General features: G+C 40.6%; 1 pseudogene; it reads right to left on the bottom strand.

Annotated features, from left to right (window-relative positions):
• Positions 1-11,268: 11,268 nt before the first annotated feature.
• On the bottom strand, positions 11,269-12,704 carry LOC107146687 (annotated as a pseudogene).
• Between the last annotated feature and the right edge of the window lie 467 nt (positions 12,705-13,171).

Here is a 13,171-nt window from a genome sequence, read left to right as displayed (position 1 = left end):
GGGTGATTAAGTGATGGATACTCTGTGACACTTTGTCTTCCCACCCTACCCAAGCCCACCAGTCCTTGGCTAGGAGGGCTAGATCAGGCTGGTACTAATGGGAACTTTCCTTGAATGATATTTCAGTGAGTTTAGTTGCTCCTGCCAACAACTATAGTGCAGTTCTCTAATGGAGACCCAGACAGATAGGAAGATATCCCCTAAGTGTTCCTAAAACATCTGTTGAATAAATTTTAGTAATCCAGTGGGTGGAGTTTACATAGTCATTTATAAATATGGCTACAGAGGATTGGTGGCATAGCTCAATGGGTGAATGCTTGCTTGGTATGCAAAGGGCTTTGAGTTTCATCCCCAGCAATACAATAAATAAAAATAAATAAATAGACAGGGCTATGGTAATGATGCAGGGTAAAAGAAATACTTTTGGGAAAGGTGAAACAAAATGCAAAATCAAACATCTGCCATGATGATAAGCATATATTTTAATAGGCAAAAAAAATATTAAAAAGTCTAATGATGATCATATTCAGTTGTTATCATTAACTTCTTCTTCTTTTTTTTTTTTTTTTGTCTTCTAGCTTCCTGGTTTCTTCTTTTCACAAAATAAAGTCTAGCTTCTGACAGTCTTGAAGAATTCCACTGTCTGATACTCTGGAAGGTTCTGAGTGGGTCCCACTCTCTCCTCCCTACAATATCTGGGGCTGGAAAGTGAGTTTCATTTCAAAGGCTGCAGCACCCATGAGGGAGGCCAAACTTTGAGTCACTCTGTTTTTTCAGGGTTCCTGGGAGCCATATAACAATTTCCTGGCAGTAATCACTGTCATCAGCAAGTTAAACTAACAAAGATACACGATATTGTCTTTCCTTCTTCCTTGTCCTTTCTCTTCAGAAATTTAGTCAAACAGGAACTTCAAAGGTCACTTTTCTTGCCACGTGGTTTTTAATACCCTTCTAACAACCTCAGACACTTTCCTGCAAATTTAATGAGTGAACAATCCTTGTTAGATAAATGTCAAGGGAGGAAATTGAAGTTTTGAGTTTTAGCTAGAAAAGGGGGTTTAAAAATATACTATGCCATCTGAGCTAATAGAATAAAAGGTTAAAGATACTTAATTCACATGTTTATGCCTATGCAAAGGCTGCTGTTTACTTCCAAATATTTCATCGTATATTTTTTTAGTGAAGTAATTTATATGATCACTTAGAATCTTTATTCTTCCTTCCAGTAGAACTTTTAAAAACTTACTGTCCAAAGATAATTGATAAGTATTTCATAAATCCATTTTAATCTATTAAATAAGTTGCTACTGTGCCCCAAAACAAAGATTGGATGTTTTAATTTCAACGTTCTATATAAACTTGTAGTCGGTAACATACTCCCATATAGCAATGGTAGGTTTTTGTAACTATTCCTCCTTTCTCTCCCTCCCTTCTTTCTTTTCTCCTCCCTCCAGATTACAAATTAAAGTAAGCATTAGTCACCTGCCCTCATTCTACGACAATTGACATAATACTGAAATTATTAAGATTATTTAATAGGCAATATTCTCCTTAATTTCAAAAAAGTAAAAATACTATTAGTTATCCTCTCCAATGTATTTCCCCTGGTCTTCCCTCTCCTGTCTTGTTTTTCTTACTTTGTCTTTGTCCGCTTGCAAATGGAAATGTGGGAAAGCTACACCAAGATTTAGGAGAACTATAATGAGGCTCCATCACTAATTAGTGGACTAATTAAAGTAGCCATTGGAAGTGTTCCCCTAATGAACTGTTGTGGTCCCAGCCCCACGGCTGTAATCTCACTCTTTGATGTAACTATTGCATGATTCTGCTTCCACTCATAGTTATAAGAAGGAGACCCCATAGTCAGTTGGCAGCAGCATGTGGTTACAGTAGACTCTGGCTTTCCTACCCTAGTTGAGTTAGTCTCTATTCTGTTCTAGGCCAAGCTGGCTTGTCCTTCTTCCTTGGTTCTGAGGTTGGACATGACTGGCAAGTAGATGTCTATGATTTAGGTTAAACATATGTAAGTTATGTCTTTGAAAAGACTCACAGTCTTAGTAGTGACCTATGTACCTCAGCTTCCCTGTCACCAGGGATTTAACTTTCACACTGTGAGAAGTCTTGAATCTGAACTCAGCCTGCCCCAGACTTCCTCCTGCCCAGGCAATGACCCAACTACGTGGCTGAAAGGTTTTAGATATTTAGACAAGAAACATGTCTAAACATTTCTTCTAAAAATAGGTATCTGAGCCCATGTCTTTATCCCTTTGTATATTGATGAAACAGCAGGAACTGTGCCAGCACATCCAAAGTGCACATGATTGCATTTACTCTGGAAACGGGCATCTAGAATTTATAAATGGTGCAAATGCATTGTAAATAGATGGGTTCCCAATCATATTCTGGCTTCAGAGTAGCCATTTTCTTGCAGCAATGCTTGCAAGAGTTTTTGAAAACATGCAGGCAGTACGCTGCTTCTGTTTGGGGGTAATTTATTAGTTAGAGCTCACATTCAGGTGGTTGCTGGAGTACAGATGAACAGAAGGTTTTATTAAAGTATAATAAATATGCATTAATGTATACATATCAAGACTATATGGTTTGCTGACTTTCTAAAACTGAACACACGCTTGTTGCCAGCACCCAGATCAATTATCAGAACATTCTGAGTCCCCAAGAGCCTCCAGCAAGAGTAACTTCTACAGTTTGGATCTGAATTGTCCCCCAAAGACCCATGTGTCTCAGACTTGTTCCTTAGCTTGGTGCTATTGGAGGTGATGGAATCTTAAAGAGATGAATCTGGTGGGAGATCTTCTGGTCATAGGGGGCATGTCCTTGACAGGGACAGCAGGACTTGCCCCTTTCTCTCTTTGCTTCCTGGCTGCCATGAGGTGAACAGCTTTGCTCCACCATGTGCTTCTGCTGTGATGTGTTGCCACATCACAGACCCAAAAGCAAATGGGGCCAGTTGACAAAAGACCTAACATTTGGAACCCTGAGCCAAAACAAACTTTTCCTCCTTGAAAGTTGATTATATTAGATATTTTTTACAGTGACAGAAAACTGACTATATCATATATATATATCCTGTCCTCTAAGAGCACAGATTAGGTTGTTGTTTTTTCCTGTTCTTACACTTCTGAATATGGCTTCTTTCATTCACCATTAAACTTGCAATATTTCTTTTCATAGTTGTATGTAGTTGTAGATCATTTATTTTTAGCCCTGTAGAAATTTGCTTTTCCATGATGTAACTAGACCATAATTCACTCTACTCTTTCTGGGAATTTGGTTGTTTTCTGTTTGGGCTATTGCAAACAGTTCTGCTATAAGCATTCTGGCATATATCTTTCAGCAGACAAATGTGAACATTTCTAATGGTTATGCCTAAAGTGGAGTTTCTGAGCCCTGAAGACATATTAGAGATCACTAGAGAGTTTTCCAGGGTGGTGCATGACAGCTTGCAATTCCACCAGCAGTGCACAAGAGTTTTGTTGCTCCACATTCTCACCTGTACTTGGCATTATCTGTGCTTTTCATTCTAGCCATTCTGATGGGGGCTGTAGCTTATGTTTTCCTGATGACTAAATTATAGTGAGTACTATATGTACATTGGTCACTTAAATATACCTTGCAGTATAGTTTTAACACGTTGATATAAAATGAAGTAGAAGAAGCATTTTTTCATTCAAAACATAAATCTAAAACCAGTTTTCTACCCTTAATTAACTTGTCACCAGTGTACAAACAAACATTTATCAATTTCCTGGTGGGAAATAATCTAGATGGTTTCAGAGAGTTTAATGAAAATACTTCTATAGAGGTCTGAGCAAGGTTTGAAAGGGATGGAGAGATACCCAGGGACTAACAGGAGTGGGGAGCCATTAGCACCCCAGACCTAAACAGGCAAAGGGAAGGAGCAGTGTCCCAGGGGCCCAGTGAGAACTGTTCCTGGAGGCAGGTCCTCCTGGCAGAGGCTGTAATCAAGGAAGGATGCAGCTGCTAACAGAAAACATCACCTAGATCACAGAGGAATTGGGGAAGGAGTACCCCATCTTGCTCCTCCTGCCCTCACTCCCCTGCAGGTGGCCTCCGTAAGCCAAATCCAACCAGAATCCAGAGAACAAGGGAACTCTAATGTGGTAACCCAGGGCACAGAGCACGAGAGAGAGGAGAGCTGAAAGTAGGGAAGGAAAACAGAGATTAACCAGCATATATGTTAAGAACAGGTTCCAGTAGGCTCCGCCACTCACTGAGACTCTATCTCTGAAACATAGTCTCTGAGACTCACTTATCCCGGTCTCTAAAGGGGAGATTTTCCTGAATGTTTTGTAAGCTTCCTTTCAGCCTTGAGTTTGTGTTTGGCTCACACATTGTTTTGTGAAAATTATTGACATAATCACTAAGTAGCTGCTGCCATCTTCAGCAGATGGGCTACACCTGTCCTCAGAAATCCCCACCACTTCCTACTGTGCAATGCAGCCTTCATAGGTGTTGGGGTTTGCTGTAAGGTTTCTAAGTGGAATGAGATCTCAATTAAAAGCCTCTCTTGGAACCAGGTGTGATGGCACACATCTGTCATCCCAACTGTTTGGGAGGCTGAGGCAGGAGGATTTTGAATTTGAGGCCAACCTGGATAACTTTTCAAGATTCTGTCTCAAGATAAAATGAAAAGGGCTGGGGGTGCAGCTCAGTGGCAGAACTCTTGCCTGGCATGTGTCAGACCCTCAGTTTGATCCCCAGTACTCCAAAAACAAAAAAAGTATAACAACAACAATAAGACTCTTAGTATTACTGCTTGACTATGTCGTGTCCCCAAAAACTCATGTGTAAGACAATCCAAGAAAGTTTAAAGGTGAAATGATTGGGTTATGAGAGCCTTAACCTAATCAGCATATTAATCTACTGATATGGATTAATTGGGTGGCAAGTATAGGCAGCAGGGGAGTGACTAGAGGAGGTGGGTAGCTGGGTGCATGCCTTTGGATTTGTATTCTTGTCCCTGGTGAGCAGACCTCTCTCCACTTCCTGATTGTCATGTCCTATGCTGCTTTCCTGTACCCTGATGTTCTTCCTCACCTTGGGCCCAGAGCAAAGGAGTGGGCCATCTACAGACTAAGACCTCTGAAACTGTGAGTGCCAAATAAACTTTCCCTTCTTTAAAAATAGTGTTTATCAGGTCTTTTGGCCACAGAAATTTAAAAATCTGAGTAAAACACTTGGGTAAATTTTATATTGCCAACCTTAAATGTTTTCCTGCTTCATTAAAGAAGTGCACCCATGAGAAATCAATGACACAATTACTGTAAGTTTCAGAAGCTCCATCCTTTCCCAACAAAAAGCAATCCAAATTCAGTCCCATTGGCAAAGATTATGTGGCATAAAGCAGAGGGTGGCACTGAAGTTGTGGAGCATAGGAAAAAGCAGAGGCCCAGCCCTCTGTGCTAACTAAACATGAAAGTAGGGGACCTGGGGTACCAAAACTCACCACAGCAAAATGTAATCACAGCTATTAAAACCTAGTGCATGCACATCCTGTGTTCCAGCAAATTCCCTTCTAGCTATCTGTATTATGTTTTGCTTAAGCTAACCTGAATCGAGGGCTCTACCACATGCTACCTAATTACTGCTTCTGTACTTAGTATCTATCCTGTGCAATTAGAGTGTCTTTATTGATGAATGATTTATTTTAACATTGAATTTGAGGAGATTGTTCTTTGAGTTTCAGTGAAAGCTTGACTTCTGCAACCTATTGGAATGTTTTTGTTAAGAATTGTGCCATCCAGAGAAATTCAATGCCAGGAAGTGTTGCCTAATAGATACAGAGCCAAAGGGAAACCCAGAGAGCTGACTGTGACAGGCAGCTCCTTTGCAGACTGCTGGCTGACCTGGGGTAACCTTGCTCACTGTGTTCTTGCTTCTTTTATGGGTGCATGAAGTTATTTTACCCCAGGTGTTGAGATCACTCTCTATATTAGAACATTTTCTGTTGCTATAACAGAATACCACAGACTCAGTAATTTATATAGAATAGAGTTTTATTTGGCTCATGCTTTTAGAGGCTGAGAAGTCCAAGAGCCTGGTGCCAGCCTGCTTCTGCTTAGCATCTAGTGAGGACCTTTGTGCTGCATCATAACATGGCAGAGGATATCACATGATGGGACAGAGCAAGCATTCTATCTTAGGCCTCTCTTCCTCTTTTTTTAAAGCCACTAATGCCATCATGGAGTCTTCTTCCCCATAATCTCAACTAATACTAATTATCTCCTAAAAGCCCCACCTCTAAATAGCATTGACATATGAATTTGGGGATTAAATCTTCAACACAACACATTAATTCTGGAGGGACACATTCAAAACCATAGCACTCCCATTTATAAAGAACCTCAGAAAGAACATGTCTTTCTCTGCCTCTCAACAGAGACTTTCATGTGCCTTTCTCAACTGTATTTCAATTGTTAGTGTAAGAGAAATAGCTGTTCATTAGCCCATGGGGGGTTGTTGTTTGTTAAACAAGGGTGAAGTTAACTTAGCACTTACAACCTCCAGCAAGCTCATGAATTTATGTGATAAAAATGCTATTTTAATTTCAGAGGTCTAAGCCAGGTAGATTTTCATCTGTCTTCTAGTTTGGAAGTGGAAATGCAAACTGAAATTATAAGTATTCAAAAATTATTATGGAATTGTAAAACAGTTACTTAAAACTTTGAGATGTTAGGATGTTAAGTCAACCAAGGAGTGGAATTTCAGCTTAGCTTCTATCTTTCAATTTTGTCTATTACAAAAGATAAGCCTAATTACCAAGATACTTTTAGTTCTTCAAGAGGAAATTACATAGTAAAACAAGTGAGAAACATAGGCCCACATATAGGATTTCACAGACATGGTGTCCAGCAAAAGAAGTCAAACACGACAAGGCTATGTACTGTAAGATTCCATTTATGTGAAGTTTAAAGACAAAACTGCATTCTCTTGTCATATTTAACTAATCAAAACAAAACAAACAAACAAAAAAACTGACCTACACTGAAAAAAGTCAAAATAGTGGTTGCTTCTAGGGGTTATTGTAAAAGGGCACGAGACAGCCTTTCTGTGTGTTTAAGTTTGGATCATTAATTTCTCCCTAAGGCCCAGTCTCGGAGGGTTGGTCTGTAGCTTGATGCCGTTGGGAGGTGGTGAAATCTTTCAGACATGGGATCTAGTGGAAGGTCTTCAGGTCACTGGAGTTGTGTTGTTGGAGGACAGCAGGACTCCAGCCCCTTTTTCTTCCTCTTTTGGGTTTCCCAATCACATGGGGAGTAGTTTTGCTCTGCTCTGTGCTCCCACCATCAGAGGCCTAAAAGTTTGGACTGTAAACTCCAAAACTGTGAGTCAAAATGTTTTTATCTCTTCATAAGTTGATTAACTCAGGTATTTGTTGTCATCATGCAAAGCTGACTAAACACAGGTGCTAAAAATATTCTCTCTCTTTGTGGTTTCATGAGGGTAGACATATGTAAATTTTATGCAGCCCCATACTTGCTGGTTTTGACTTTTGTTCTATTTAGTAATTTTTTCCCTCTAAATTTAATATTGGGTTTTGTTTTGACATAATTATACAGGCATGGAGTATAATTTTCTCCCCTTCAGTTCCTAGTACTTTCTCTTTTCGTCCCCTCTAACCACTCCCCATTCCCTTTTCTTGACTCTACCACTCTTTTTTCTATTTATTTATAGTTTTTTTTTAAATAAGTGCATTATGGATATGTAAAAATGTGAAATCCACTGTGGTATATTCATATATATACACCGACGTTTTAGGTAGTTTTTTCACCATGGTGACCAAAAGACTTGACAAGAACCATTTTAGAGGAGGAAAAATTTATTTGGCACTCCTGATTTCAGAGGTCTAAGTCCATAGATGGTCTACTCTTTTGCTCTGGGCCCAAGATGGTGGAAGGGTGTGGAGGAGGAAAGTAGCTCAGAACATGGCAATTAGGAAGGAGAGAGAGAGCCCATGTGCTCTGTTCACCAGGAACAAAAATATTCCCCCAAAGTCACACCCCCAGTGACCTGTCTCCTCCAGCCACAACCTGCCTGCCTACGGTTACCAGCCATTTAATCCATATCAGTTGCTTAAGCCACTGATTAGGTTAGATGTCTCCTAACTTTTCATCATTTTGCCTGTGCAGTGCATTCTTGCATTGTGTCACACATGAGCTTTTGGGGGACACCTCATATCTAAACCATAACAATAGGAAAGTTTGGTCAGATTCATTCCACCATTCCTCCCTTTTTCCATCCCTTCTACCTCCCCCTCATTTCCCTTCCTCTCCTCCACTGATCTTTCTTCTATTTTAATGGGATTCCCCCTCTCTTTTTCTTTTTCCCTTACTTTGCTCTAGCTTCCAAATATGAGAGAAAAGATTCAACCCTTTACTTTCTGGGTCTGGCTTTGTTTCACTTAGCATGACATCTTCCAGTTCCATCAGTTTACCAGCAAATGCTATAACTTCATTCTTCTTTATGCCTGAGTGAAACTCCATTGTGTATATATGCCATATTTTCTTTATCCATTCATCTGTTGGCAGGCACCTGGGTTGGCTCCATAGCTTGACTGTTTTGAATTGTGTTGCTATAAACATTGATGTGGCTGCATCCTTATACTAGGCTGATTTTATATCTTTTGGATTTATGCCAAGGAGTGGATAGCTGGGTCATATGGAGGTTTCATTCCCAATTTTTTGAGAAATTGCCATACTGCTTTCTGGAGTACTTGTACTAAATTGCAGTCCCACCAACAGTGTATGACTGTACCTTTTCCCCCACATCTTCACCAACATTTATTATTTTTTGGATTCTTGACAATTGCCATTCTGACTGGAGGGAGATGAATTCTCAATATAATTTTGATTTGCATTTCCCTAACTGCTATAGATTTTGAACATTTTTTATATACTTATTGGCCTTTTGTATTTATAATTTCTTTTGAGAAGTGTCTCTTTAGTTCTTTTGCCCATTTATTAATTGTGTTATTTGGTGTTTTGGTATTAAGTGTTTTGGGTTCTTTATATATTCTGGATATTAATTCCTTATCCAAGGAGCAGGTGGCAAATATCTCCCATTCTGTGGGTTTTCTCTTTCCACTTTTGTTTTCTTTTCTCTGCAGAAGCTTTTTAATTTGATGCCATCCCTCTTATTGATTCTTAGTTTTGTTTCTTGTGCTTTAGGAGTCTTGCCTGTGCCAATATATTGGAGTGTAGAGCCTACATTTTCTTCTAGTCTAACTCCTAAGTCCTTGATCTACTTTGCATTGGCTTTTCTGCACAGTGAGAGATAAGGGTCAAGTTTCATTCTTCTACATATGCATATTCAGTTTTCTATATTTTGTCATTTTTGAAAAAAGCAAAAAGGATCGAGCAAGAAGTCACCTGACACACAGTGGTATCTTAAAAGTACTTTTGGCAAATAATTCATCTGTAATTTTGAATTATGCTCTAATATTTTAGTGGGAGTCTGAAAATAGGAAACAAGATACTCTAAAAATAGCTTCATCCATACTTGGAAAACAAATGATTTATATAACTGATATATCAATTTGTTTTATATGAATATCTCAGAATAAGCAATAAATTAAGAGGAATAATCTTTACTAAACCTGAATTATTTCTCAGCCATATGGATAGTAATCTCAGTGTTGATGTTATTTGATATCAATAATTTGAAACATATAGACAGTTCCATATTTTAATTACCTTCTTGTTGAAATGGTCACATCTAATTACAAATAATTATCCTGTAATATTTTCTTGTATATATTTTGTCAGACATTATCTTGTGAAGAACAAATTGATTAACATTTTTTTCATATTTTTTCAAAGATTTTTGTTATGTTTTTCCTGCAAAACATCAGCTGTGTTGTTATAAATGAATATTTATTGTGTTCTGCTGGCTGTTGGATGGGAAGCAAAGTTGACAAATTATTAGATTACTCTTGAAGCTATAATTATTGTAATTTCTTTTGCAGCAATCCATTTGAAGGAAGAAAGTGCCACAGCCTTTAAACTACCATTGAACCAAGAATACTTGTTAATGACTCTTCTGCACAGAGAATGCTGGACAGTTTTAGGCTTGTTTTCAACTGATGTTCAATGACTATTTCCAGTTTACTTTTTCAACTTCTGCCCCAGAGACCTGGCACTAGATAAAGTTCAGGTATACAGGAAACTAAGGAAATGTATGATGAAATTATATCATTGAGTCTAGAGTTAAATATCTCATTCTGTCCAAAGGTAACAAAAACTCTAGCATGCAGTCATTTTTGGATGAATTCCACTACTTGCACTGGGCAAATCCTCATCTTCCTAAGCCATGGGTTAGACCCCCAGAGGTTGAGTGACCTGTAGCAGGCACTGTTGGCACTCTGCCCAGATTTTTTTGGATGCTTGTTCCCCATGTTTATGTGCCAACCCATCACTCTCCATCAATCATACTTTTCCATCCAACAGCCTGACAAACAGCTCCTGTTTGGAGTCTTGTTTTCTAACTGCGGGAGCTATTTTGTGCAGATATAAACATTTTGTGCAAATGTGCAGATAACTTTGGAAGGCTGAAAGTTACTCTTCGGTAGCGATTGTTGAGTTCTGGAAGCCCAGCTCCCTGCCATCCACTGCAGCAGTGTGTTAGACCTCTCAGCCTGGCTTATCTTCTTCCCTTTTCCTGTCTCTTTTACCATTCCCTTACTGCCTTTACTTCTTTGCTGCCCTTACTTCTTTAATAAATCACTCTCACATAAATCTTAATTTTAGGATTTGTTTTAAGGAGAACCTGGATTAACAAATAACCCAAAGCCCTAGCCTTTGTCTTGGCTTTCACCAACACTGCATCGTTGAGATTTGAGGGGATTCAGGAGGTAACCTGCTTATCGTTACTGCCTTTTCTCTCTCCATCATTTTGTTTGTTTGGCTCTTGCAATAATTCATCAGTATTCTAACTCTTTATATCCCCTTTTACATAGTCACCATCTTTGGACTACTGATAGCATTAAAATGTAGACAATTGCACTGACACAGACCACTTAGGGATGGAGAAGAGGGCTAGGTTCCATTTTACAGATAGGAAAGGAGATGTTCCCTTATACAGATGGGAAAGAGGAGAGAGGTTTCATGGGAGGGGATTCCTCTTCAATATTTGGAAGAGCAGGTTTCACCTAACAAATGGGCATGAAGGGAAGCAGGAAAGTTTATTTTAAAGATTTGCAGAAAAGATGTGGGAAGAAATATCATTTTGCAGACAGGAAAAAGGTTTCTGGGATGGTCAGTTTACATATGTTCAGAAGCTGTTCCAGTCCCAGGTGACAGAGGGACACATACATAGGAAAGCAAAGCCTCCTAAGGCTAGAGACCAAAGGAGGTATTCCCCACTGGCACCAACTCTTCCCTGCCATCCCACCCACAGCATAGCCAGTTTTCATCCACTGTGGCAATGGCACTCAGCACTTGTCCACGCCAGAAGCTTAACTGGTCAGGTCTTGCCACAGTGTGGTCACAGAAAGCCCAAACTGCTCTGTGAGCCTATGCTGTGCTGGGTGCTGAGGCCACAAGCTCCTCCTAAGAAGGAGTCTCTGAAGGTGCCCTGCTTCACGTGAACCAACACACTCATTGTTGGGAGTAGCCCACTGGATGGTGTACTGGACTTTAAGGCTCCACTCCATTTCTGTGGGGACCCCAGACAAGCCAAACAGTCTCCCAAGCCCAACACTTCTGCCTGGTGCCACTTCCTCTGCTGGCAGAGGTTTTTCCTGTGTACCCTCAGCTGCAGTTTCTTGTTGCCCAAGTCTCCACCAGGGAAGAGGGAAGTCCTCAGTGCCCCCCTGAGGCATAGACCAGGAGACCTGGGTCAGATGCTCCCACCAGCTGACTGGTATAGAGGAGTTGAACGAGCTGATGGGTTGGGAGCTCCCTCCAAGAAGCTCCCCAGAGACTCTGGGCCAGCCACCCCCACCCCTATGCTTCCAGTGCCACATGGCTTATGCATTTTTCTGTAGGGGTGAAGGCAGGCATGGAGGGGCAGGGGCTCAGGTTGACCTAAGGGCAGGTGGTGGTACTCAAAGAGCAGGTCCAGATGGAAGGTGAACACCCATAAGCTGCAGCAAGAGTAGTAACTCTGGACAGGGAAGGGCACTGAGTACAGGTAGAAGAATCCGGTGGGCAGACACAGAAGGGACAGCAGGCTTGCACCTTCCCGGAGACTGGAAAACCACAACAACTGCTTGGTGTTGAGGAGGCCCAGGATGAAGGCATGAAAGTGGCTGTGGAGGCTTCTCAGCAGAGCCAAACGGCTGCCTTGGCTATACCAGGATCCCAGGGAACTGCTGGAGTCTGGCTTCATGGATGTCTCCACCAGGGACTGCTTCTGTGTTGTCCAGTGACGAGGTCTTATAGGAAAGGTTTCAGCCCATTTGCCAAGCAGGGAGTGGAGGGATGGCACCATCAAGTGCCCCACACCAAGGTTCAGCCTGCTGTCCCCCAACTGGGCCTTCTGAACCAGGTTCCAGGAAACCCTGAAGTGTGAGATGATTTTATCCACTGAGGCACTGACAGGAGACCTTTTTTCTACTCCTTCAGCTGCCCAGTCCCACTATGGACATCTGCCATCCACAGCCGCTGGGCCCCAGGAACACCTGCAAATGACTCAGAACCACGGAGTACTCCGTCCGGAAAGTCCCAGAGCAGAATGACTACACTAAACCCCCACCCAGCTGACTGGGGCCTATAGGACAGGAGATGACTAGGCCTGGGACCTGCATATAATTTCAAAATAGCATTTAGTGCAAAAAGTTGAAACCACTAGGTATCTACCTAATTTAGCTCTGGTGACTGGGGTATATGAATATTAATTCTCCCACTCAAGTTCTTACAAATCCAGTGTATTAATTTTTGCAACTATTATTATTATTATGAAGCAGCATGGCTGGTTGAAATATAAGACAAATCCTCAACTACTCATATATTTAGAATAAAGAAAGAATTCAATTTCTTACTACTATTTCACTCCATGTGCATAATTGCAAATATAATGATAAAAAGTAGTTCAACTTTTTGAAGAACCACAGTCAAACACTCCCTCATAAGGAGTGAAAAGAAAGTGGCGCAGAACATACCTGGTATAAGAAGCAGGTTTATTGTCAGGA

The sequence above is a fragment of the Marmota marmota genome, unplaced genomic scaffold (assembly GCF_001458135.2).
Source record: "Marmota marmota marmota unplaced genomic scaffold, marMar, whole genome shotgun sequence".
In the NCBI taxonomy this organism is placed as follows: Eukaryota; Metazoa; Chordata; class Mammalia; order Rodentia; family Sciuridae; genus Marmota; species Marmota marmota.
Note: the sequence above shows the minus strand (reverse complement) of the source record. Positions and strands in the feature narration are given on the sequence as shown.